Genomic DNA, 25,588 nt, shown 5'->3' with positions numbered 1-25,588 from the left:
TGAGTTAATTTCACATACAGAGTCATAAAAATGTGATATATACATACCGAGAAATTTGCAATTTACATTGTATTTTTTTCTTTTAGTGTATTTACTTTTAAATATATATCCTTCTTCACATATTGAATAGTACACATTTCTTGGTGAAGCCTATTTAAGGCTTTTTATAACAACAGATTATAAACCTCTATTTTATTATAATTTTGGATACCATATTATTTCCTTTTAGGGGATATATATCATTTATGGGAGTCTATTTGAAAAATTTTGTTAGGCACATTTTTTTTCAAATAATACCTTACATTTTATTATCTTTTACTCTCAGAAGAGCCATGTGCTTATCCCATACTATAAAAGTATGTGTTTTTAAATACGTTGGAGAGAATTCTATATTGTGTGAGTTTTATAGAAAAAAGAAACTTCAGAGACTTTTTATTTGTATAGAGTTTACCTCATTATATCAAGTCTAAAGAGAATTAAAGATACTCCTATACTGGAGGAAAAATATGATATTGCTTAGTTCCCATTTGGGCCTTTACTTTTGTTGCTGATAATTTTTACCTGCTTTCGGAACCTTGTAATGTAATTTATATTTAATGCTCATGAGCTTAGCTAATCATTAAAACTAACAAGAAATTATTAAGGTATTGTGATGGGAGTAAATGATAAGTACTACTATTTTGTTAAAATTGAAATTGTGTCAGATATAACTGAAATAAGATCACTAGATCAGGAGAGGTTTAAAATGTTGGTAATAAAATTTACTAATAAGATTTTGTTTATCATAATTTAAAAAATAACAGATATAAGAGGTGTTTAGAATATTATGTGATGTGTCAAATGTATATTTGCTAGGGTAATTTACCTTGGCAAGCTCCCTTAGTTTCCCAGTTTGAAAAATATACTGAATTGAAATATGAGATTGAATCAAACATACATATATTTGATAACTTCTAAGTAGGTGAGCACAAGCATGCTCACATTTAACACTCAGTTACAAAATAATTTATATATGTAAAGAGAAAGGCTTTTGTTTTATTTCGTTTAATTTTTTTCAATGCAATACACGTACATTTTTTTAAAAGTCAAGCAGTCCTTACGAAGCTTATAGTAAAACAGAATATTCATTCCCCATACTACTCCTATACTGGTTCCTAGCTCACGCAAATTTTTTTTGATCTTCCTAGATAACATTTTTATAGAGTTATTTCTCATTTTTTAAAAATAACACTTGATGTATGGACTTTTTGCACAGGATGGCTACAATGGCCTGAAACAGGCAGATATACATAATAAGTGATTTATTGATGTTACCTTACAGTGCATGATGTATGCAACATGATACATGATATGCTTATTATGTTTCACCCACCTCAGCATGGTCAAAGTGCTTGTCCCTCATTAGCAAGCTATATTTCAACAGATTGTGAAAAATTGAAATGAATACAGTGCATGAAGCATTTTCATCAGTCCCTGCATGTGCATCTGTGATGCAATGTCTCAGATGAATTGTGTCTTTGATTGATTTTCACTAAATAAACCTGCACATTTAGCATACCCCAGGACAAACAGTCAAGGGTAGGGGAGTTGGGGATGGGGGGACTGTCAAATCTGTAAAAAATGTAAAATAAAAATTATGTATGTTTTGTGGTTACTGTATAAGGTGAGGATTGATTTTTTCACTACTCCTTCTCTTCGACAAACATTCATTGCCTTCTCCCATCCTCTGAATATAATAATACATGTGTCTTGTTAATGATCATTGTTCCCATTATTATAATTCTGTTAATATTGGTGATAGCTGAGCAAAGTACGATTACATTTCTTTTCTTCTCCAGTTCCTTTTATCCTGCCAATACAGGTTACCCACTTTTATACTTTTCTTAGTTCTCAATAGACCTCTTATGACTTAAGCCTTACATTTGTATTAAAACTCTGTAACATTTCTCAAAATGGTAACACATACTAAGAAGTCTTTCTCCTGGCACCTTGCATCCTTCTGCTCTATTACTGCTGGCTACCCTCTAAGCCTGCTGCCCAGCAGTTATCCTGAGAATCAATCAATTCTTACCTTAAGATCCTATGTTTCTTTCTTGTGTTGGATTATCTGTTTCCCCATTCCATGTCTTGTTCTTAATTGAGGTATGTTCCTACCTTAGTAGAGTAGATCTTCGAATAGTTTTTGAGAAAGGGTGCATTCACAGTATATGCAAATGATTTTATTCATAGTTTGGTTTTACATGTAAATTTAGTCGTCTGAGAATTTTAAAAACATTTATCGATTTTCTTCTAGTTTTCAGTTTTTTTGTCGAGAAGGCTGACAGCATTGTGATTTCTGACCTCTTTCATCTCTCTGGAATTTTTAATGTCTGCTCTATGATGTTTTGAAATTTCATAATTAGATTTTTGGTTTTGTTTATATATACATATATCTTATTTTTTCATGTTCAACATTATGGTTGAAATGTATATACATTGTGGAATGACTAATGAAGCTAATTATTTTTAAAGCTGAAAACTCATGTCTTGTGATACTAAAAAATTTTCTAATTTTTTTGTTAATCTCTTGTCCATCATTTCCACCTTCCATTTTCTATGTATTTACTTATGTTAGCTGGATAGTGAATCTCTTGATCTAATCCTCCAGTAACTTATATTTCTGTTTTATTGACTTATATCTATCTTTTTGTTCTCCTTTTGGGGAAATTTCCCCAACTGAATTGTCTGAATTTCAATGGATTTTTAAATATTTTCTGTTTTAAATTATTATTGTAGTTATTTTGTACTATCTTATTACTAAAAGGTCTTTCTTATTTTCTACAAGTAACCTTTTTCTTTAACTATTCTTGGCCGGGCACAGTGGCTCACGCCTGTAATCTCAGCACTTTGGGAGGCCGAGGCGGGCGGATCACCTGAGGTCAGGAGTTCGAGACCAGCCTGGCCAACATGATGAAACCCCGTGTCTACTAAAAATCTAAAAATTAGCCGACTGTGGTGGTGGGTGCCTGTAATCCCAGCTACTCAGGAGGCTGAGGCAGGAGAATTGCTTGAACCCAGGAGACAGAGGTTGCAGGGTTGCAGGGTTGCAGTGAGCCGACATGATGCCACGGCACTCCAGGGTGAGGCTCGGTCTCAAAAAAAAAAAAAACAAAAACAAAACAAAACAAAAAAACTATTCTGTTTTGTTAGTATTCATCTGAAGAAATTAATTACTATAGAATTAAATAATATTTTGTGTTCTCTCCCTCATCAATCTCTTCTCCTCTGAGACTATTCTTGGTTATTTGATCTGTCTCATATGCTAGAAGTTTTGGTCAAATGTCAACTATTTATTGGCTGCCAGTTCATATTTTAGTGTGTGATAATAAAAAGCTGATTAGAAACTGTTTGTTCAAGCCTTATTAACTGATGTGTTTAAGCATAGTTTGATTTGATAAGAGTAGTTATTTTCTCTTGGGCTGGTGAAATTCTCCCAAAAGAGCTCCTCCAACCCTTAGTCTTAGAGACAGAACTCTAACTCAGCATTCTGAAAGCCAACAAGGAAGGGGACTTGTTTCTTACCATTATGGATGTGCTTTCAATCAATAAATAGAGTGCCTCACTCTTACTCTTTGCTGTACCCACGGTCCCCAAATTTAGAGAATCTTAGCTTCAACATTGCAAAGGAGTAAATTTTCTCTCTTTACTTAAACAGTAAACGTGTACAGGGGAAGGCTTGTTGGAGCGGGAGACATTCACTAGGTGGGAAATTAGAGAGAAAATTTGGGGATCTAACTACTTCTTATACTTCACACTCATAGTTAATTAATCCTCCTGCTTTTATACCTCTTTCCTTCTCTCTCCGTTTCTCTCTCTCTCTCTCTCTCTCTCACACACACACACACACACACAAACACACACACACACACACACACACACACACACACACACACACACATCCCACAATCGTTTAAAGGCATCTGGAACCTCTAGTTATGAAGCTTTTAATAGATCCTGCTGCATAAATTGGGTTTCTCTTTTCTGTCTTCCCACAAGACAGCAAAATGTCATGGTTTTTGTTTTGCTAAGCTGTTGCCACTTGGCTATCCTCTTCTAATCATACAAAATTAAGTTGGCAACTCTTATCTGCTCTAGTCTATCTTGCTCTAAAGGGGATTTTTCTTTTAATTTATTTGATGCAATGATAATAGAGGGTTGGGAGCATGTAACTTAAAAGCTTAGGTTACAGAAACAATCTCTGATGTTAGAGATTATAGCAATAATTAATCCAGAAAATACTTAATTAAGGATATTGGGTTTTTGTTCATCTATCAGTTGGGGAAATTAGATGTTGCTTGTTCATTTATTTGTTATGTACTTTTGTTACTAAGTGTTATTTCCTGGTCTAAGTGCTAAAGTGCAGTTTATGAAATAGTGAAGATAACCAAAAAAAAAAGTTTCTTCTCATGAGCTTACACTCTAATAGAAGATACAAATACTAAAACAATAAGACAGGAAACAAGATTGTTTTAATAAGGATAAGTGTTAAGAAGATGTCTAAAGAAGAAAAGAAAATAACATGATATTGACCAAGGAGTGGCTTTGCTGTACTGAGCTTATCACTGGGAATGACTTTCTGCTTTTCAAGATGAGAATAGGGTCATGATGTGGTTCCAACTACACAAACAGGCAGGGTAAACAACAAAAAGCTTCAGAAGTGAGAATGGAAAGGTAAAGAAGTATGTGGCTGAAAGTAGTGAGATGAGTTGTAAGTTGGAGGACAGGAGTTATATCATGCAAGCCCTGTAGGCCATGGTATGGGTTTGGGTTTTATTCTATGTGCAAGTGGAAGATTAAGCAAAAGAACAACACTCATTCATTCAGTGAGTATTTATTGAGCTCCTACTTCATGGAAGGTGGTGTGCTATGTACTAGTCAAAGAGCCTTATACTCAGGGCCTTGCACGCTTCTGTGCTACTTACCATCTATCTGCTGTTGGATCAGCTAAGGTTAGTTGGTCTAGAGCGACCTCAGCTTCGAAATGACTGATCTCTGCTTCATGTAAGGAGCAGGGTCGCCTGGATTTGTTCACATTGTGGCTGAGCAGAATTCTAAGAAGTCAAGCAAAAGCACACAAGGACCCTTAAAGCACAGACTCAGAACTAGCTCACTTCCTGTCTGCCTCTACCACCTAGTCAAAGACAGCCCTTATGCAAGGAGAAAAGACAATAGATGTCACCTTTTGAGGGAACATTTGTGAAGTCACATTGCAAAGGATATAGATACAGGAAGTAAAAAATAGATTCTGACTATATTCATTTATCTGTATTTTTTGTTTGTTTTGTTTTTGTTTCTGTTTGAGACAAGCTCTCACTCTGTTGCTCAGGCTGGAGTGCAGTAGTGCAATCTGGCTCACTGCAAGCTCCACAACCTGGGCTCAAATGATCCCCTTGCCTCAGCCTCCCAAGGGGCTGAAATAGGGCTTTGCCATGTTGTCCAGGCTGGTCTCAAACTCCTGAACTCAAGTGATTCACCTGCCTTAGCCTCCCAAAGTGCTGCGATTACAGGCGTGAGCCACCACTCCCAGCTGTATTTGTTTATTTATGGATTTTGTGTTGCTTGCTTATATTATTATAGAGGGTATGTGCTTCAGTACTATGTGCGGCAAACTGAAAGGTAAAATTTTCAATTATAGGGAAAAGTTTATCAAGGATTAATAATTTACAGTTGTTAGAAATCAGCCCATCTATATTTGGCAAAATCTACCTTTATTTTAAAGACCAGAGTTTAGCAGATTACTGCTTACTTATTTTTACAATAAATTGTATACTCAGATTTATGGCTTCGTAGTGATCTTTCATTGACTAGGCCTGATTGTTGATAACTTGCTTGTGTAAATTTAATGAGGGGGCAGAATTTTGATTGTGCTATTATGAAGATGTTTCCAAATCTGTAGTCATAAAAGGAAAAAGAGGACCTCCTATATATCAAGTTGCCAAATGAGTTGATGTCAGCATTTTAGCCCAGTTTCCAGGAGGCAGGAAAAGAGACTACGTTTCTTACAACTCTTTCAATATAGTCATAGGCATTGGGAATTCTGAATAAAATAGATATTAGAATGTTTACAGTGTTATCAAGGAGTACAAAACAAACCAAAATAATTACCAAAGAAAAATCTTGACTGTATCCTTGAAAAAGGTGCATGTAAAAGCTGCAGTGAGAAAGATAAAGCTGAGGTTATTGTAGTTAAAGTTGTAGATTTACTATGGAGGCTCTATGACCAAGGGGCTTTTAACTTATTGGCAGTAGCCTCTTGGCACATACAAGTGTTTAAATCTTCATTATCTAACGTAGTAGCTATTAGCCAGTTGTGGCTATTTAAACAAATTAAATGAAAATAAATAAAATTATACTCAATATTAATACCTTGGTCACATAAGCAACATTTACTTTGTGCACAAGCCTGATGGGGCCATTGAATAACCTAATGGACTGCACAGGTATAAAACCTTCCCATCATTGCAGAAAGCACTGTGGGGACTATGCTGGTTTAAACTGAGATTCAGTCTGTTAAGAAGGATTTAAAGAATGTGTAAAGAAATGTAACCAAAAAAATTGTTATCAATAACTATGGACAAAGATAAAATATTTCACTATAATTTGTGCTTCATCCAGGATTAACTCATGCTTTGGTCTCGATTCAAGATGCCCAAATTTTAGAATGATATTTCTCACTTAAATCACCATGGGAAAACAATATCCCAAAACAAATAAAAGAGAGAGAAACTACATATATATATATATATATATATGTATATAAAGATATAAAATTATCATTACTTGTAGATGACAATCAACCTGGCAGATAAGAGAATCAAGGAATCAACCAAGGAGTCTTAAAATTATAAAGAAAACTCAGTAGGATAAAAAGATAATTATACATTAGCAGTTCTCCAGCTGGCACGTTAAGAAAAAGAAAATAAACAATGAACAAAGAAAAATACCATTTTACAACGTTAATAAAAATAAAAAGACAGACATATCATAATCCTGGATGAAAAGAATCAATATTTTAAAGATGTTGTTTCTCCTCTCACCTTTCCAAAAGACATATATTAAATGCAAGTCTAACACAAAGTTTGACATGTATTTTTGTGTCTGTTAAACTGAATACATTTTGATAATGGAATACACCCATATAACTACTATTCAAAACAAGTTACAGAATATGACTATCACTGCAGAAAGGTGGACATTAGCTAGTACTAGCTTATCAGGAACAATTGTTAATATTTGAGGCACTTCGCAAGCATGTTGTTAAACAGGGAAATAATTAAAAATTAAATTATATAGGCTGGGCGCGGTGGCTCACGCCTGTAATCCCAGCACTTTGGGAGGCCGAGGCAGGTGGATCACAAGGTCAGGAGCTCGAGACCATCCTGGCTAACACGGTGAAACCCCGTCTCTACTAAAAGTACAAAAAAAAAAAAAATTAGCCGGTTGTGGTGGCGGGTGCCTGTAGTCCCGCTACTCGAGAGGCTGAGGCAGGAGAATGGCATGAACCCAGGAGGCGGAGGTTGCAGTGAGCTGAGATCAAGCCACTGCACTCCAGCCTGGGCGACAGAGTGAGACTCCATCTCAAAAAAAAAAAAAAATGATAAAAATAAACAAATTATAGAAACTTAATATTAAATAAACATTTTAAAAAGGAAATAGTCTAGATTTCTTGATTTCTAATTGTTTTTCTACATTTTACCATATCTATGGTGTGAAGGTTATTGACATATACTACACTTCTATGGAGGACATGCATACATGTGTCACTGTGTATCTTGTCTTAACTCCACCTTCAGTTAAACATCACATTGGTAACTTGAAATTAATTCTGGAGCTGAATGAGATTTCAGCTTAATGAATGTATCTTATGAGAGAGTGTGGTAATTTACAGTAGGTCAAATACCAGATTTAATGACAATAAATTTACTGGGACAAACGTGAACAGGTAGCGACACGATTCTATTTGTCTAGCCATGGTCGAATGGCAATAATATCAACAGATACCAGAGAACAGTGAACATCAGCAAAAACAGTTTACAGGCTGTATGAAATTTACAAAGAAGAGCACTGTATATTTTATTATGTGTAAATATTGCTACATATTTTTATATCAGTAAAATTTTTAATAAACATTTATATACACATATCCATATTTTAAAGCCTAGACATTCAACAGCACATCACTGCTCATGTCTCTGTTCTGTAACCCTACCTTCACTCCAGAGACAACCACATTCTGAATTCTGTCACCATAGACTAATTTTGCCTGTTCTTGGACACACACTATGTATTGTGCAATGTATGTGTGAGTGTGTGTGTGTGTGCTGTTTCTGCTTTCTTTCACTCCACATTTTTAAGATCCATTCATGTTGTCATGAGTATTAGGGACTTGTTTCTTTTCATTGCTGAAAAGCATCACATTATATGAATGTATATCCTGATGATGAGCCTTTGGGTGGTTTCCAGGTTTTAACTATTATGAATGAGGCCATTGCTACAAACATCTTGAACATACCAGATGGAATTTATTTTATAATTTACAAGCTAATTATAAATTTTACCTAGAAAAATAAAGCCCAGTGAGGAATCTGTAGAAAACAAAAAACAAAAAAACACTGAATGGAAAATGTGTACCTAATTACCTAACTTAACAACAACAAAGTGTCAAATATATATGATTTTTATATCCATAGGAAAAAATATCCATTTATGTGCCACATAATGATGTTTCTGTCAACAACAGATTGTGTATATGATCATGCCCCCAGAGAATCATGATATCATATTTTTCACTGTATCTTTTCTAAGTTTAGATACGTACGTACTTACCATTGTGTTGTAATTGCTTACAACATTTAGTATAGTAACATGCTGTACAGATTTTTAGCTTAGGAGAAATATAGTCTATACCACATAGCCTAAGTATATAGTAGGCTATACCACCTGGGCTTGTGTAAGTATACTCTATAATGTTCGTACAACAAGGAAATTGCCTAAAAATGCATTTCTCAGAATGCATCCTTTTTATTAAGTGACACATGACTGTGTATCTTTCTGTGGATGATTCTAGGGCAATTAGCTATTTTTTAAATGACAAGTTAGATTCCTGTATCGTGCCATAAAATTAAATTCTATAAGTCAAAAATGTGTTTTAAAAAAAGAGCGAGATTTACACTTTGAAAATAAGAAGAAAATATGGAAACATCAGGTTATCTCGTTTGGTTCAGATCAGGGAGAGTTTGCTGGTACAACTCCTTGATGTACCACACTGCAATGTTTGGTACCATTATGATAAGTCACCAATAGGGTGATCAATATACTTAGGACTGAGAGGATTTATAAGACATAGGACCTTAAGTATAAAAACTAGGAATGTTTTAGGGTAATTAGCCAAGAAAATAGAGAAATAAAATAATAACTTGTGGCTTTATTTCTGACATCTCATGTGATACAGCAGGTATCCATGTGGTCTACCATAGCATGTGGTCCCTTAAAGATATTGGAGAGTTTAGAAATAGAACATTTATTGATGACCTAACATGTTAGGAAATTCACTGTGTGTGTGTGTGTGTGTGTGTGTGTGTGTGTGTGAGACTGATATCAGGATCGCTAGGCCTAACATTCTGTGAAACATCTCCAATAGTGTTTTGAAAAACAATTAGTTCTTCAGCTCCTTATTTTTCCTTGCTATGTACTCATTAAACAATTACATTATGTTAGCTGGAAACGGAGGCATCTAACAATTAATGTTAGTCTTTAAAAAAAAAATTAATGTTATCTTCTCAAATTATTGCTATAAATTTTCCTTAAAACTTTTGTGACACTGCCATTTACTTTATCATATTTGAATATTAAAAGGCATTTGATTCAAAATTAAATATATAAGAAAATTTATATTATTATATATGTTTCTGATATTCTGAAACAGTATATTAGTTAAAAGTTTTGCCACAGGAAAAAAAAGTGAGAGCACCAATATACGATGTATGCAAGAAAAAAGCAGTAATAAAGTATCATGAACTTTAGGTACATATATCTGACCATAAATAAAAATATAGCCATCCTTAATGTTGTAATGATTCAGTGCTGCATCGGGACTGTTAGCAATAATATAAGTATAGAATTTATCATGCAACCGGGAACCATTTTGAGATGAAAGAAGGCACAATTAGTAATTATACTAGAAAAATAGGCTTACATAGTGATCATGACCCTAAGCACAACAGGATGTATAGCCACGTTAGAAATAGAGAAGACCCTACTTATTTATGGTCTACTGATCATGAGGAAGCTTTATCTGGGATATATCTGACAGGGTGAAACATACTGAGATTAGTGAAAATTTCCTCCTAAAGAATTTTGATCTAAGGCCCCTCACATCAATATTTCTACCAGAAGGAGCAGTAAGCATAGAGATTATTAAAACAAAGTCACTTGATAATTATGAGAGAATGTTGCTTCCCAGAGACTCATTTTCCTGTGAATGATATTCATTTTATTATATAAACCCAGCTATAAATGGAGAAATCAACAAAATATAGATGTTGGCTGTCATTTACATATGAAAAATACAAAATGATTTACACAAAAAGTGGAGGAATTCTTATAATTGAAGAACCGGAGTGTAGATGAGGATTTAGATGCAGGCAGAAATGAGGTCAAATGGGGTCACAGAGCTTTATCTCTTAGCTCCCCCTCATTTGAGATAGCTCAATTTTCAGAGAGGCTCAGCAAAGTGCCCAAAGTTTTCCACACCTTACAGTCCAAATCCATCAGGAAAAGCAAATATTGATCTCAACAAACACATGATTTTCCCAGATTGATTTTAACTTGCTTTGATGGCTTACCTATCAACGAAGGATGACTGAATGAAGTATGTGATTGACATAACTGTAGATCAAGTGCTCCACATGTATTGCTTGCACTTTAATCAGCTTACCCAAAGCTACTAGGCTGAGTCAGGGAAGGATGTTCTCCAGACCAAAGGCAAGAGCTGTTTCCAGGAAAAGAGTCAATGGCAAAAAATAATAATGTGAACCACTAGCTTCTCTCCTCTGCTCTTTCCATTGCTTTTCCTCATTCATATCACCATTTTTTTCTATTCTATATTATTTTCATCTGCTTCCTATTATTTCGTTAACTCGTGGCTACTGTATTTAATATACAATGTACTCCATAGATTTCACTAGAGAGGAAATGTGGTGTGGAGGAAAGAAGTGGCCTTTGGAGTTTGTTAAGATTGTACTGGAAACACAAATCCTCTTGCTATCCATGTGATTGGGAACAATAAATTTCATTGCTCTGAGCTTTCACTTTCTCATATGCAAAATAGAAACACACATGCCTATTTTAAAAGGTTATTGTGAGGACTAGAAATACTGAATACAAGGAAAGGATAGTTGGTGTTCTAAATAACCCAATGGCTAAGAAAGTGTCAGGAGAACTCTTCCTAAAAAGAGAGGAATGCTCCTACTGACAGGATTTTAAGGCACTGCATACTGATCATGACAGAAAGCATTTTTTAAAATCTGTACATTTTGTGCTTCATAGTAAGATTCTTATGTTTACAAAAAAGCTGTTAGACTAACAAATAAAAAGAATCCCTTCCACAAACATGAAATTTCTTTTCTTTTTTTACAGCAGTTCACCCCTTAAGACATAAAATACCATTTGATTAGCTAAGTATTTATGTACAAAAAGAAAAATAGCAGTGTTTTATGTGATGGCTAGCAGTTTTTTTTTCTTTTGTGTCATTTAACAGAAGTATCTTGTAATCATCTTTAGCAAGTGTTCATTAATTTCTGTTGTATATTAGCTAGTAATGCTTTATAAAATTGTTCTATTATGATTCAGCATTATGAATATAATGTCCCTTGATCAATAATAGCTTTGTGGAAATTTATTTTTAAAGGACATGAATTGTGAGCATGTCAGATCCTTGAGCTCTATTTCATGTGTATCATTTACGAAAGAATAATCGAACCTTTCATTTTTAAAACGTTTAACAGTGAACATAAAAAATAGAAAATATAAACATAAAAATATGAAGGTTTTTAAAGCATTTGTGAATTGATATGACCAAGCAACGTACACTCAGCAACAGAAAATATTTTGAGAGTTTTATTATGGCAAAAACCAATTTGTTTCTACCATTTTTATTTAAAATTGAAAAGCATTTTATGAAAATATTTTCCCTATCTATTGATATGTTTTCGGTGAGTAAGAGATAAAAGTAACCATTAGAAAACTGTCTCACAAATTTCTTTCGAGTTGACCAAAAACATTGCTTTAACAGCCATTTACAGTGTCATATATATCACAGGGGTTTATTTCTCAGTTACCAATGTTCATTCAGCTGAATCTTTGTGTTCTGTGTTCAGGAACCCACCCCCTACCATTCTTCTGTGAAGAACTTTTATATGTTGCATGTATGTTCCAATCATATTATAAGTCATATGCCAAAATACCAAACTGTATGCAAACATGAGACCCTCAGTTTAGCATCTCTGTGTTTTGTAGAATTCACAGAAAGAGTTTGTTTTAGCAGGATAAATTTAGCAAATAAACCAAGCTTTACTTACACGGAGAAAAAAACAAATGTCTATTAGGTATCAAGGCTCTGAGGATATGTGACAACCTGACGGAAAACAGCCTAACAGACTTCTATATTTCTCAAACATTGCTTTGTCTCAGTCACATAGGAAAAACCACAGGCTTAGGTAAAATTTTTTGAGTGCAAGATTGACACATAATAATTGTACAGATTTATGGAGTACATGTTTTAATACATATATAAATTTTATAATTATTAAATCAAAGTAATTAGCATATCCATCACCTTAAACATTTATCATTTTTTTGTGATGATAACATTAAAAACCTGTCTTCTAGCTATTTTGTAATAAAAGATATATTGTTAACCGTAGCCATCATACTATGCTATGGAACACCAGAACTTATTTCTACTATGTAACTGTAACTTTGTACTCCTTGACAAGTATCTTTCCATTCCTCCACTTCTTTTTGGCACTTTACCAAAGCTATAAATTGGTGTATACCGTATTTGTAAAATTTTATTTAAAAATTGACTTCTAACAAAGAGATACAATTAAAGTTATTAATTCTGTAACATATTTAATAATTGAAATTGAAAATATCAATAGAACAGAAAAACTAGGAAACTTTTCCTAAGTAACCACCACACATTTAGGTATTTCAGACCCAAATATGACTTTCAACATATATCAAAAGATTTATATAAGGACAAAATTAAACTAGATGTGCAATATAAACTAACATTTGTTGAGCACCTATTCTATGCCAAGGACTTTTATATGTGCTTCCTTATTTTTTTTTCTAGGTGATGAGCATTAATATATTTTACATGTAAGGAAAAATTGGCACAGATAAATTCATTAATTTGCCCTAGAGAATATATGTAAGTAACAGACCTGCAAATGGAATCAAAGCTACCAAATGCCAGAGTCTGTGCTCTTAATATCTCTTGTCAATGCTTTCTCTACTCCCATACAACTGTCAAGCACTGCATTATACTGCTTCGTGTTGTGTCATAACACATCAAGATTGTAACTTCAGAAATCCTGGATGTCTCTGAGACACAGAAAAACAACTGTGACTATAACATATGAGGAACTACTGCCAGAGTCACAGACAACTGAAGGTAATTTTGGAAGAACATGAAAACAGATGCTCACACATTACATGATGTTCATAAAATTGCTAACTGCATTGGGTACTAATGAAAATTATCCTGCCATGGAAGCCCTAGCTAAGAGTTTATTAGTATCCATTGAGTAGTATACATACAACACTTATCAATTTACATTGATAAGGCAAAAAAGTGATGCAATATTTCATTTTCCCCTCTACCTAATACAGTCTTAAATTTTGCACATGTGACCTGTGTTGTTTTCATTACATACAAGTTGCTTAGTACTAAATTAACAAGGAGGGAAGTAAAGAATGTAATCACAATAAGGGATTGTAAAATAATTTATGTAGAATTGTGAAAGATAATGATAAGGTAACTGGATTCATGTATGTGCTCACATGCAGAATATTGCCCACTGTACGAATGCATGACTACTTGCCAATTCTAACTACATTAGGCCTAAGTACACACTGAATTATCACTTGAATTCAAATATGAAGGATAAATAATTTAGTACTAAAAAGAAAGTTGTATCTCTGCCTTTCTTTAATTTTCAAAGTCAACAAATTAAAGTTTTAAAATATTTAATGTTGTTTTCTTGCTGCATAATGGATTCATTGTTGTATTTGTCTTGCTTAGATACTCAGAGCTAATGAGCCTAAGATCATGGATTTGAGCCCTTTGGGGGCCAATTAGCTTTAATATATTTTTCAACTTCAAACTCTACTTAAATCCTACATAAGAATTCACAATGTATGTTTTACTTACTCAGATGAACAAGAAATAAAGAGTGCATTAAAGTAAATAAATATGTAATACCTTGTAGAAGAGTTCTCTCTCAAATTCAAGCTTACCTGAGCATAGCCAGAAGCACTACCATTACACTGTAAAACAGATTATAGAATTTAGGAGTGAGAAGGCCAGAGAGTCTTTATTACAGTGGTTTGCTATTGAAATGTGCAAACAATATGATATTTGAGTCAGTACTACAGACTGGTTAAACAGGGTACAACATCTAAAGCCAAGCATAGTGGTATTTACCTTTGGTCCCAGCTACTCTGGAGACTGAGTTGGGAGGATCTCTTGAGCCCAGGAGTTCCAGAGCAGCCTGAGCAATGTAGCAAGAACCCATCTCTTAAAAAACAAATAAAAACAGTCCATGAAACATAAAGTTTGAAATAAAGATTAAAAGATATATGCTAGGAAAATGTAACCCTTTCCCATCCCACAAAAAAAGGAATAAATACCAGATAACAAGGAATTTAAGACAAAAAAAATTTGATATAAAATGGTCATGTATTATGATAAAAGTTCTAATTCCACCAGGACAAAAAAAATTTAAACTTGTGCGTGTCTAAATACATAATTTTCCATATACATAAAGAAAAAACAATGTAACTGCAGAGAGAAATAAATAAATATATCATGATTGTAGAAACTTTGTCATACCTCTCTCAGTAGTCTATGAAAATAATAATAAAAAAAACAATAAGGCTATATAAAATTTGGACTTAAGATAATTTAAAAGCTTTAACTATTCAATGTATATTAATTGGTGCATTTAACAACCGGAAAACACACCTTTGCTTTCCAAGTACTGTTTTATAAAAATTGATGACATATAAAGTGATAAAACCAGTTCTAACATATTTTTAAAAACAAGTACCATAGAGAATATGTTCTTTGAACACAATGCACTTAAGCTAGAAATCAATAACAAGATAACATAAAATATCATATATTTAGGAATAAACTTCTAAATAATTTTGAGTTGAAGAAGAGCTTCTAATGGAAACTAGGTAATGCTTAGAATTGAAATAATAACATCACATATCAAAATGCATGCAATATAGCTAAAGTCAGTTTGATTTTTAATGTTTATACTGGAAACAAAAATGCTGAAAATTAAGAATTAAATAGAAAGCTAATCAAATTATAAAGGAAAAACAAAATAAGCTGGAAGAAATAAGAAAGAAGAAAGTGATAGTTATGATAGAAGATAATAAAATAACAAATGCAATAAAGAAGTTCAATAAACTAAAAGTTTTTGTATTGTAAACATTAAGAAGAATTAGAAAGTTTTTGTGAAATTGACCATGGGGCGAAAACAAGAAAACATAAATAAACAATACTAGAAAGGGAAGAGGACTTAATATAAATATAACATATATTTAAGGTTTTTAAAAGATTAAAAATATAAGATACATTTTTGCCAAAAAATGTAAACACTAAAAAACACAAATGTAAAAAATTTAACTTATAAAAATGAACTCAAAGTTAACATAGAAAATCTGAAAGGTATTATAAACATTAACAAAATTGAATTGGTGACTTGAAATGTTTAGATGAAAGTACACCCCTGATAACTGTTTTAATCGAATGTTCTACCAAACACTCAAGGAAATAATACTTATCTGATCAAGGAAAAGCTTCTTCCATAAACTGCAAGGGGAGAACTTCCCAAGTAGCTCTATGAAGTTATTCATTTAGGTAGTGTAAATGAAGATTCGTGAAACTAATAGATGATAATGATCTATCCATCCATCCTCATACCTATGTATGCACATATTTTAATCCAACCATCTATTTTCATTGTCTAAATATCTGCTATGATCCCAAAACCATGCCAGCTGATACAATGAAAAGATGAGTCAAACACTTAATTTCTACGCCAGAAATTGCGACTCACAGTTCAGTAAAAGAACCATTACGCTATTTTAATCATGTCTTTATATGCTTATGTGTTTGAACAGAAGGAATTAGGAAGAATAAGAAGGTTTCTAGCTTGGACACTTTGGTGAGGTAATGTTGAGCTCTGCTGTTCTACCTTATAATGAGAATACATGCTGTAATTTACTAAAAACTATTCCCTGAATAATATAACCTTTAAGGTGGAAAGTAAAAAAATTTATTTTAGGAAAAAAATTATTTGATAGATTTTGAATAGAAAGTAGGACTATAGCCAGTGCTGACATTCAGATGGTACATTGTGGTAGAGACCCGCCTATGATTAAAGAACTGCAGTATTTCTTAACCTGTTGTTGAAGAACTTCAGGCTTATGCTACTCTGCTGACTTTTATGGACCCCTACTCACATGACCCAGAGCTTCCCAGAATCTAGCATCAAATTTAATCTTTCACAGAGCAGGAACATCCCTGACTGTCATTCCCACTCAGTTCATGCGCTCTGTTTAGTCAGTTACTGATGTTAAGTTCCCCTTGTTAACTATTTAAATTATCATTCCTGATTATAGGGATCTCTTTCTGAAACAGTTTCATTGTCTGGAGTATCACCCAAGGTTCGTTGTCCCACAGCCACAGTCAAGGAGAACAAGGACACAGACACACAAAGAGGGAGGTTAAGAGTGGAAGTTTAATAGGCAAAAGAAAGAGAATTGCTCTCTGATGCTGCAGAGAGGGGTCCTGGAGAAATGGGTTACTGGATCTGCAGTAAAATGAAGCAGCTTTTATAGATGAGCTGGTGAAGAGGTGATGTCTCATCTACACAGGGTAGGAAAGACTGGTTGGACTAGGTGTGTCATTTGCATAGGCTGTGAAAAACTGGTTAGGACTAGATGTGCCACCTGCATAGGGTGCAAATTTCTGGCCTCCCTCAACCTAATCTTTTATTATGCAGTTCTGCCTGAGCTGCACCATGTTGCCCATTTCTTTACTGTGCATGTGGTAACAACAAAAAAGAAGATGGAGCCTCCATGTTGGATATGCCTGGCCCACAGGTAGCTGTTTTCTATTGGCACAGCTGCCGGCATTCCACCGTGCAAGCTTCCAACTTGCTTGTCTAGGTTTGCAGCTCAATTTTTCAGGCTGCTCTTTGTTAGAAAAGAATTTATTTGGGGGGCTGCTTTTTGTTAAAAGGGAAGCTGCCGAGGACTCTTTTACCTTCAATATCTGCATAAATGATTTCTTTCTACCTTCTGTATCATTTCTATAAATAACTTAAGTCCGAATTTCTAGGTTTTACATATACGTAGGTTTTCCTTATGGGTTAACTCATTATAGTAACTTTCTTTGTTCACTTTAAGTCAATTTGTCTGTATATATTTAGTGTCTGCCCGCTTTATTGGCTTCTTGGTTTATAATTTTAATCTGAAAATGTTAATATTTGGTCTTTGAGTGGAAAATAACTTCACTTAATGCTATTTAGAAATATCAATCATCCTTTGCAAATATATTCAAGGTCATATATTCAGAAGCAATATTTGGGTAGAGAGAGAGGAAAAGTAATCAGTATTGAACTGTTAGCCAAGCACTTAACACTAGTTTGATAGCTCTATGTGAATTTCTTTTTCCCTAAATGTTTATATTTTCCAAATGAATTGTTTACTAGCTTTCCTTGTGTGTTTTATCATTGGAAATGCAAATGATTACATTTCAACAGAATTTAAGCTCTTATTAGAAAAAGCATTATGTTTTAACACTCAGTTGCTAATCAATTATACATTGGCTATTTACTGGCTTTTTTCTAAATTCCATTTCTGTATTGGTGGGGCATTCTATTCACTTGAAATATGGCATCCTTTATAATATTAACCTATCATCCATGTTATCCAGTTATTCACAGAGGACTTCCATTTTCTCCTTCAAGCTCTCTCCCACTTTCCCCTTTGGTCTCATTCTTGTTACCACTGCCTTCATCACATCTTCATTACCTTGACCCTGCCATTTCTAAGGCTAGCTGGGCTGATGCTAGTCTCTGTTCCCTCCATTCAAGCTGCCCTGAGGAATCTTCTTAAAAACATCAATATGTTCTGATTAGTTATCTGCTTATAAATCAAAAACGTTTCAAGGGGGTTACAGGGAGAGGGACTCTATATTTACAGTCAGTTATTAAAAGAATCATCAGACCGGGCACGGTGGTTCACGCCTGTAATCCCAGCATTTTGGGAGGCCGAGGCGGGCGTATCACGAGGTAAAGAGATCAAGACCATCCTGGCCAACATGGTGAAATCCCATCTCTACTAAAAATACAAAAATTAGCTGGGCGTGGTGGCGCGCGGCTGTAGTCCCAGCTATTAGGGAATCTGAGGCAGGAGAATCACTTGAACACGGGAGGCAGAGATTGCAGTGAGCCCAGATCGCGCCACTACACTCCAGCCTGGCGACAGAGCGAGATTCTGTCAAAAAAAAAAAAAAAAAAAAGAAAAGAGAAGAAAAGAAAAAAGAAAAAAAAAATCGTGAGAGCCAAATTCAATTAGCTTTTTTTTTTTCCCCCGCAAAATTCCTCCATGCTTCAACTACACCATTTCCCTATTAGTTCTGATATTATGTGTTGGTCGTTTCTACCAGATGTCTATGCTTCCTTTGCTATTGTCTATGTTCTTCAAATTATGTTTTAAATGTTGTGGTCTCTTATACTTTCCTCAAATACTTCAGTGATCTTTTCTTCAAAAAAATTAACATATGTATTCATTTTACTTTTATTTATCTACTATTTTCTGGGGTTAAAAACTTCATAAGTGCCTTAACTTCTAGATTATAAGATTGTTTTTGATGTTAGGTTTAATTTTCTGTTATTCCTGACCCCATGACTCTGTCCTCTATAGTATAATGTGGCATCATCTGCTGTAACACTATAAATTTTAATTGGATTAGTAATTACATTCATTTATCTCAATTGATTTTTTTTCTGGATCTCATTTTCCTTGTGTTTTTTTTCTTCATTTTTAAGCTTTTGAAATTTATGCCTCTTCCCAAAACCCCTCTTTTTTGGCTTCTATGATAGCTTTCCTGGTTCTTCTCATAGTTCTTAGGCTGTTCTTTCTTAATTTCTTGCACACTCATTCTTCTATCATATTAAACTTGAATTTCTTCAAGGTTTAGTTCTAGAATCTTTTCACTTCTTCCTCCTCTGTCTCCTTATTTTCTAGGATATCTGATCCATGATTTTACTACCAACAACATATGCATGAATCACACATACAAATCTTTAGCATGGATCGCTTTTTTGAGCATAGTGCTTATATCCAGATACTAAATTGGTATTTTCACTAATTAATCTCAAACACTAAAACTCATGTTATTTAAAAAAACATAATTTGTAATCTCTCCCATGCCCCTTCTCAACTTTCAATTCTATTAGTCTAGTTCTTTTCCACCATTATGTATATCAATGAATAGAATCATTTATTCATCCACTGCACAAACAAAATACCCAGGAGTGGTCCTGGATTATTTCCTCCCTCATTTTCATATGTCCAAACCAATACTAAGTTATGACGGTTTTTATCCCACCCCTCCATTATCTTTAATTTGTCCACTTATCCTCACGTCCTCATCCATCACCTTCACTTGTGCTCACATCGTCCTTTACCATAGACCAGTACAATAGCCTCCTTACTTGTCTCCTTGTATCTGTCCTTGAGTCCTACTCTCCATTTTTCACAAATATGTTAGAGTGATGGATTTAAAGATACATATTTTCAAGTCATCTCTCTCTTTAGAATCATCTGATGTCTTTTCATTGCTCTTAGAATAAAAGACAGTTTTTAAGGTTCTGCATCATCTCAGTTCAAGCCACTTCTACAGAAGCCACAATCCTGTCTCCATCTCCTTTACACATTCCACCAGCCTCCACTCTGTTGTTTCAGTGCCTTGAATGCATCATGTTACAAGGTCTTTCTTTGCCTGTGTAAATTCATCATCATTTAACAGTCTTCTCACTTGACCCTTTTCTTTTTTATCCTGTTTATATGATTTGTTTCTATCTCAGTTCAAATGTCACTTCCTTAAGAAAACCTTCAGTCCCCCAGAATATAACAGATATTTGTGTTATAAATGGACCCATGTTACTATTTCCCATCTCCATAGTGCTTATTACAGTTGTAATTTTAATTTAGTTCATTATTTCCTTTTACTTGCCCAACTATACTGTATCTCCTTGATATAAGGGAGCATGTATGTCGTTTCCTTCATAGTACCTAAAATAGTGCATGGTATATAGTAACTTGTCAACAATATTGTTAAATAACTAAATAATAGGTTTTAAACAATTCATTTTGTCAACCTTCCTTAAGCACCTACTTCATAATCATGGAAGGCATCCCAGGGGTATGTAGGAAAGGAAATTTGAATAGGAGCAAATATGTGAAAAGCAGGGAGACAAAAAAAGTGTATGATTTGCTAAAGGAGTAGCAGTATTCCTGGCTAAGGAGTCCTACATCTATATAAGTGAGAAGGGAATTTTAGAATATCTTTTCCCTCTTTTTCCCAATATTGGGAAAAGATATTCTAAAATTGAGAATTACCTGGAAAATGTTGGAGAAATATGAGCAAGTTGAAAGCAAAGACATAGAAGGTTATTGAAATTACTAAGTTTAGAGTATGTGGGGGGAGGTGAATGTGAGAGGTGGGAAGCAGGTTGTGGTATGAGAAGAATGAGAGTTGAGTGGAAAAAGTTTGAATCCAGAGATGACTCTTTACAAGATCATACTTGTGGAGATAACACAGTGGCAGCTAAAGGGCAACAAAGGATGGAACAAGGGTTTTGATTTTGTTTTCTTTTGATAAGCAGAACACTTGTATGGAAATATCTCCAATATTTATTTATTTAGTGGGCAACAAATGTTCTTCCATTTATATTGATAAATACATCTGCAAAGATTTCTCCATACACTTTTATTTCTACAAAATAAGTATCTACTCTGTATAATCAATATGTTTTTACATCTCTGCCAAGAAAGTAAGCAAAAGAATACTATGAAATTATAGAATATTCAAGCATCTTTTATTCATTCATTACAGTAAATCCCATGAGTTAAAAAATATATATCTGTATCTATTAATTTTTTGTTTGTTTGTTTGTTTTTTGAGATAGACTGTCACTCTGTCACCTAGGCTGGAGTGCAGTGGTGCAGCCTCGCCTCACTGCAACCTCTGCCTTCCAGGTTCAAGTGATTCTCCTGACTCAGCCTCACAAGTAGCTAGAATTACAGGTGTGTGCCACCACACCCAGCTAATTTTTTTGTATTTTTAATACAGACGGGTTTCACCATGTTGTCCAGGCTGGTCTTGAACTCCTGACCTCAGGTGATATGCCCGCCTCGGCCTCCCAAGTGCTGGGACTACAGGCGTAATCCATGGCATCCAGCCTGTATTTATTAATTTGAACCTATTTTATTTTCAAAAAAAAGAAAAAAATATCTTCCCACTAATTATAACTATCTGAGTAGAAAAATTGCTTAGCTATATTTTAATTTGGTGCCCTTAATGACTTTAGTAATTGGAAAGAGAACTTGGTAGTCAATCAATCAATCAGTCCATCAGAAATTCGGCATTAAGACTACTTGGGCCACAACAAATTCAAAGTTTCTAGGCTTGACTGGCTAAATAACGGAGCCATTCTTAGCAATGTGAAATGCATAGTGGTTACTCGGACCTGACAACTACTAATTTAGGCAAATATGCTTCAGTCTTCTGAGGTTTAGGGAATACTCTTGAGGTTTAGGGGAGACTGAGATTTAGGGGAGAGTGTAACGTAAAACCATACTACTAAACTGTATGTGTCTCAACATATGGCATACAAGTTCCATATTGATATGGACTATATATGTCTTATTCCTGCTATATCAAAAAATGATTAAGCAAATTCATCATGTTGTAGGTGCTAAATTACTATTTAATAAATAACAAAGTTTTCCAGAGAAGTAATTACTCCCGACTTCTGATGGCAAAGAGTCTCTGAGTGCTTACTTTGATGATTATTACTTGATTCTTGGGTTAGAAGGGTGTGAGAGAAAATATTATGCGTATTCTGATATATATAGAGAGAAACAAAGAGAAAGAGAGATCAATATAGAGAGATCTGAACCTGACTAACTCTATCAAAAAAGTCCACAAATTAGTATAAAAATTCACATTTATGAGATTTATTTAAGAGGTCAAAAATCATTCATCATATCTATCTACTTTTAGCTTAATTTCCTATTTTCCAAAATTTCAAAATTATTTATTCAGGCAATAACTTTGATTCCATGTTGAAGTACTCAGATATTTAAAGACCTCTGATTTTAAAACAACATCAGAATGATATTTCATTATTTAATATGTGATATAAGTATTTAAATGTAGATATTACCAACTTGAATAGGAAAACAGACTGCTCCAAAATGTGTCTAAAGTTGTAGTCTAAGTTTTAAATGCACTTATATTAATTATAGCATTATGTGATGTTAATTGTGAAGAGAAAGAATCAATAGTTCACATAGTCTGACCTCAAACCCACAAAATTCTTTTTACTTTAGTCCCAAGCCTGCACCGAAACTCAAGTTAAGTAACTAACTAAAGACAAGCTGAGAGAAAACTACTAACCCAGACTTTTCTGGTTAAAATTAGCCTTCCAGATGATGGCGTTTGCCATCAGTGTCTGTGGAGTGCACCATACCTGACTTATGGGAAAGAGACTTGGAAAAGTAGTGATCTTTTATCACTCCATCCAAGCAAAAGATAGATCACAACTTGACATTTAAATTAAATACATACATTTTTAAGTTTTCCAGATTTGGAGTGCTGAAATCTGAAAAACAAACAAAAACTGCCAAGCAATTTGCAATATCAGTATTTCCTTTTGATCTGTTTTGTTTCTGTTTTTCATCATGAGCCTTCCTACAAGTTTTAGGAGGGTTGTAAAATGTGTCATCTCAAAATTACGAAGGTGATATTGTTTGGCCCTGTGTCCGCACCCAAATCTCATATTGTAGCTCCCATAATTCCCACGTGTTGTGGGAAGGAACCAGTGGGAGATCATTGAATCTTGGGGGTGGATCTTTCTCATGCTGTTCTCGTGATAGTGAATAGATCTCACGAGATCTGATAGTTTTAAAAACAGGAGTCTCTGCATAAGCTCTCTCTTTGCCTGCTGCCATCCACTTAAGATATGACTTGCTCCTCCTTGCCTTCTGCGATGACTGTGAGGCCTCCCCAGCCATGTGGAACCGTAAGTTCAATAAACCTCTTTCTTTTGTAAATTGCCCAGTCCCAGTTATATCTTTATCAGCAGCGTGAAAACGGCTAATACGGAAGGTAAAAACACCAAAATACATGCAATATGCTTTCTTATGTGTGTGTGTTGAGGGTGGGGGTGGTAAGCAATTAAACAGGAAGGAAAGAATCCTGTATCTTATCAGTAATATTACGAATCTTGACAAAGTTTGAAAGCAATAATATACCTAATGTCCTCAAAAATATGTTTAAAATTTTGCTTGTTTCTTGCATTCATTATTGGATTATATAAAAATTGTAGTGTATCAAATATTTCAACAGACTATTAACTAATATTATATTTGAAAATATATATAAGTATATATGAACACACACATATATATATTAGATCTCCTATTAGATTCTCAATAAAAATACATAATTATATGTCCTACATATGTTGCTATCATTGTTATTACTGAGTCCAGATTCTTGTAGAAATCTGTTTTCCAGGAATAAGTAGACCGATTTCCAGAGGGATGCCTTATAATTGCTTTAATTGAGAATTCTAAGTACTTTAGGTTTATATTATCATAGATATCTGTTATAATTTATTAAATAAGCTTTGCAAAATAATATTTCATACTGAGTTAATTGGAATTTATTGTAACTTTTACGTAAGTGGTTTATTTTAATATTTCTTTTATTTTTATCACTTCTCTATCATACTAATTCTTGAAATTATACTTCTTATAATTGCATATAAATAGTTGGCTTGCTTGGAAGTAAGATCTGAGGATATCTGAGGAGCCTGTTTATTCAACCAACTTCCAGAGAACAAACAAATATTTACAAAACAGAAAAAATAAAAGCCAAATTTGTGTAGAAAAATCTGTTGGCATTATAATTCTAAAAATTATTTAATAGATTTAATCCAAGCATAGTTATTTGAAAAAATAATATAACCGTGTGGGTCTCAGATAGTTTTAAATTTGAGTTTTCTTAGTATGTAAAATGTGGATATAATAGTACTCACCACATAGAACTGTTGTAAAAAATTAAACATGATTCATACTTAGAATGATAGCTATGACAGTCTGAGTCCTTGATAAAGATTTTTTATTTTCATACTATTAAAAGGTACCAGTGACTGTATGCAGTGTATGTTGGAGTCCACAAAAGTTGTGCATTCCTGACTCAGTTTTCTCTCTGAAGTTAGGATCTCTCCAGCCTTTGCAAATTTAGATTTTCTGGAGCCATTTAACTGGGTCTTATAGACCTTTAGCAGATCATTCTCCTTGGTAATATTTGATCAATAAGATTATATGGACAAAGTATATATAGAGTAAATATCATTAGTAGCCTTTTCTAAGGATAATTGAAATGAAGATATTAGCCCTGCATTTATAAATGGTAATGGCATAAGCACTTCCAAACTACCAATAACTATGCTGAGATCCAAGGAAGAGTTTTATATTTAATGTATTGCATTATATGTATATATATACACGTACATATGTATATATATACATGTGTGTATATGTAAACAAATGTGTATATTTGTACAAATGTGTATATATACACATATATACATAAAATTCAATACATTAAACACTTCCTTCAATATATTAAATATTTAAAAGTCTTCCTTGAATATATTAAATATTTAAAACCCTTGAGTATATTAAATATGTAAAATAAATATATTAGTATAAAATCCTTTAAATATGTTAAATATTTAAACTACACATTTAATACATTACATTATAAAATATAAGTATATGATTAATATATAATAAATGCACTATATATAATTTTTATAAATTAATTTTTAAAATAAAAATAGAGACAGGATCTCACTATGTTGCACAGGCTGATCTCAAACTCCTGGACTCATGCAATCCACCTGCCTCAGCCTCCCAAATTGCTGGGATTACAGGCATG

At 33.7% G+C, this 25,588-nt stretch overlaps 1 protein-coding gene across 7 annotated transcripts in view; it reads left to right on the top strand.

Annotated features, from left to right (window-relative positions):
* PCDH15 (protocadherin related 15) overlaps positions 1–25,588 on the top strand; it is a 1,753,436-nt gene that overhangs the window by 332,719 nt on the left and 1,395,129 nt on the right. The window lies entirely within an intron of this gene.

Source organism: Pan troglodytes, chromosome 8 (assembly GCF_028858775.2).
Source record: "Pan troglodytes isolate AG18354 chromosome 8, NHGRI_mPanTro3-v2.0_pri, whole genome shotgun sequence".
Classification (NCBI taxonomy): Eukaryota; Metazoa; Chordata; class Mammalia; order Primates; family Hominidae; genus Pan; species Pan troglodytes.
This window is presented reverse-complemented; position numbering and strand designations above follow the sequence as displayed.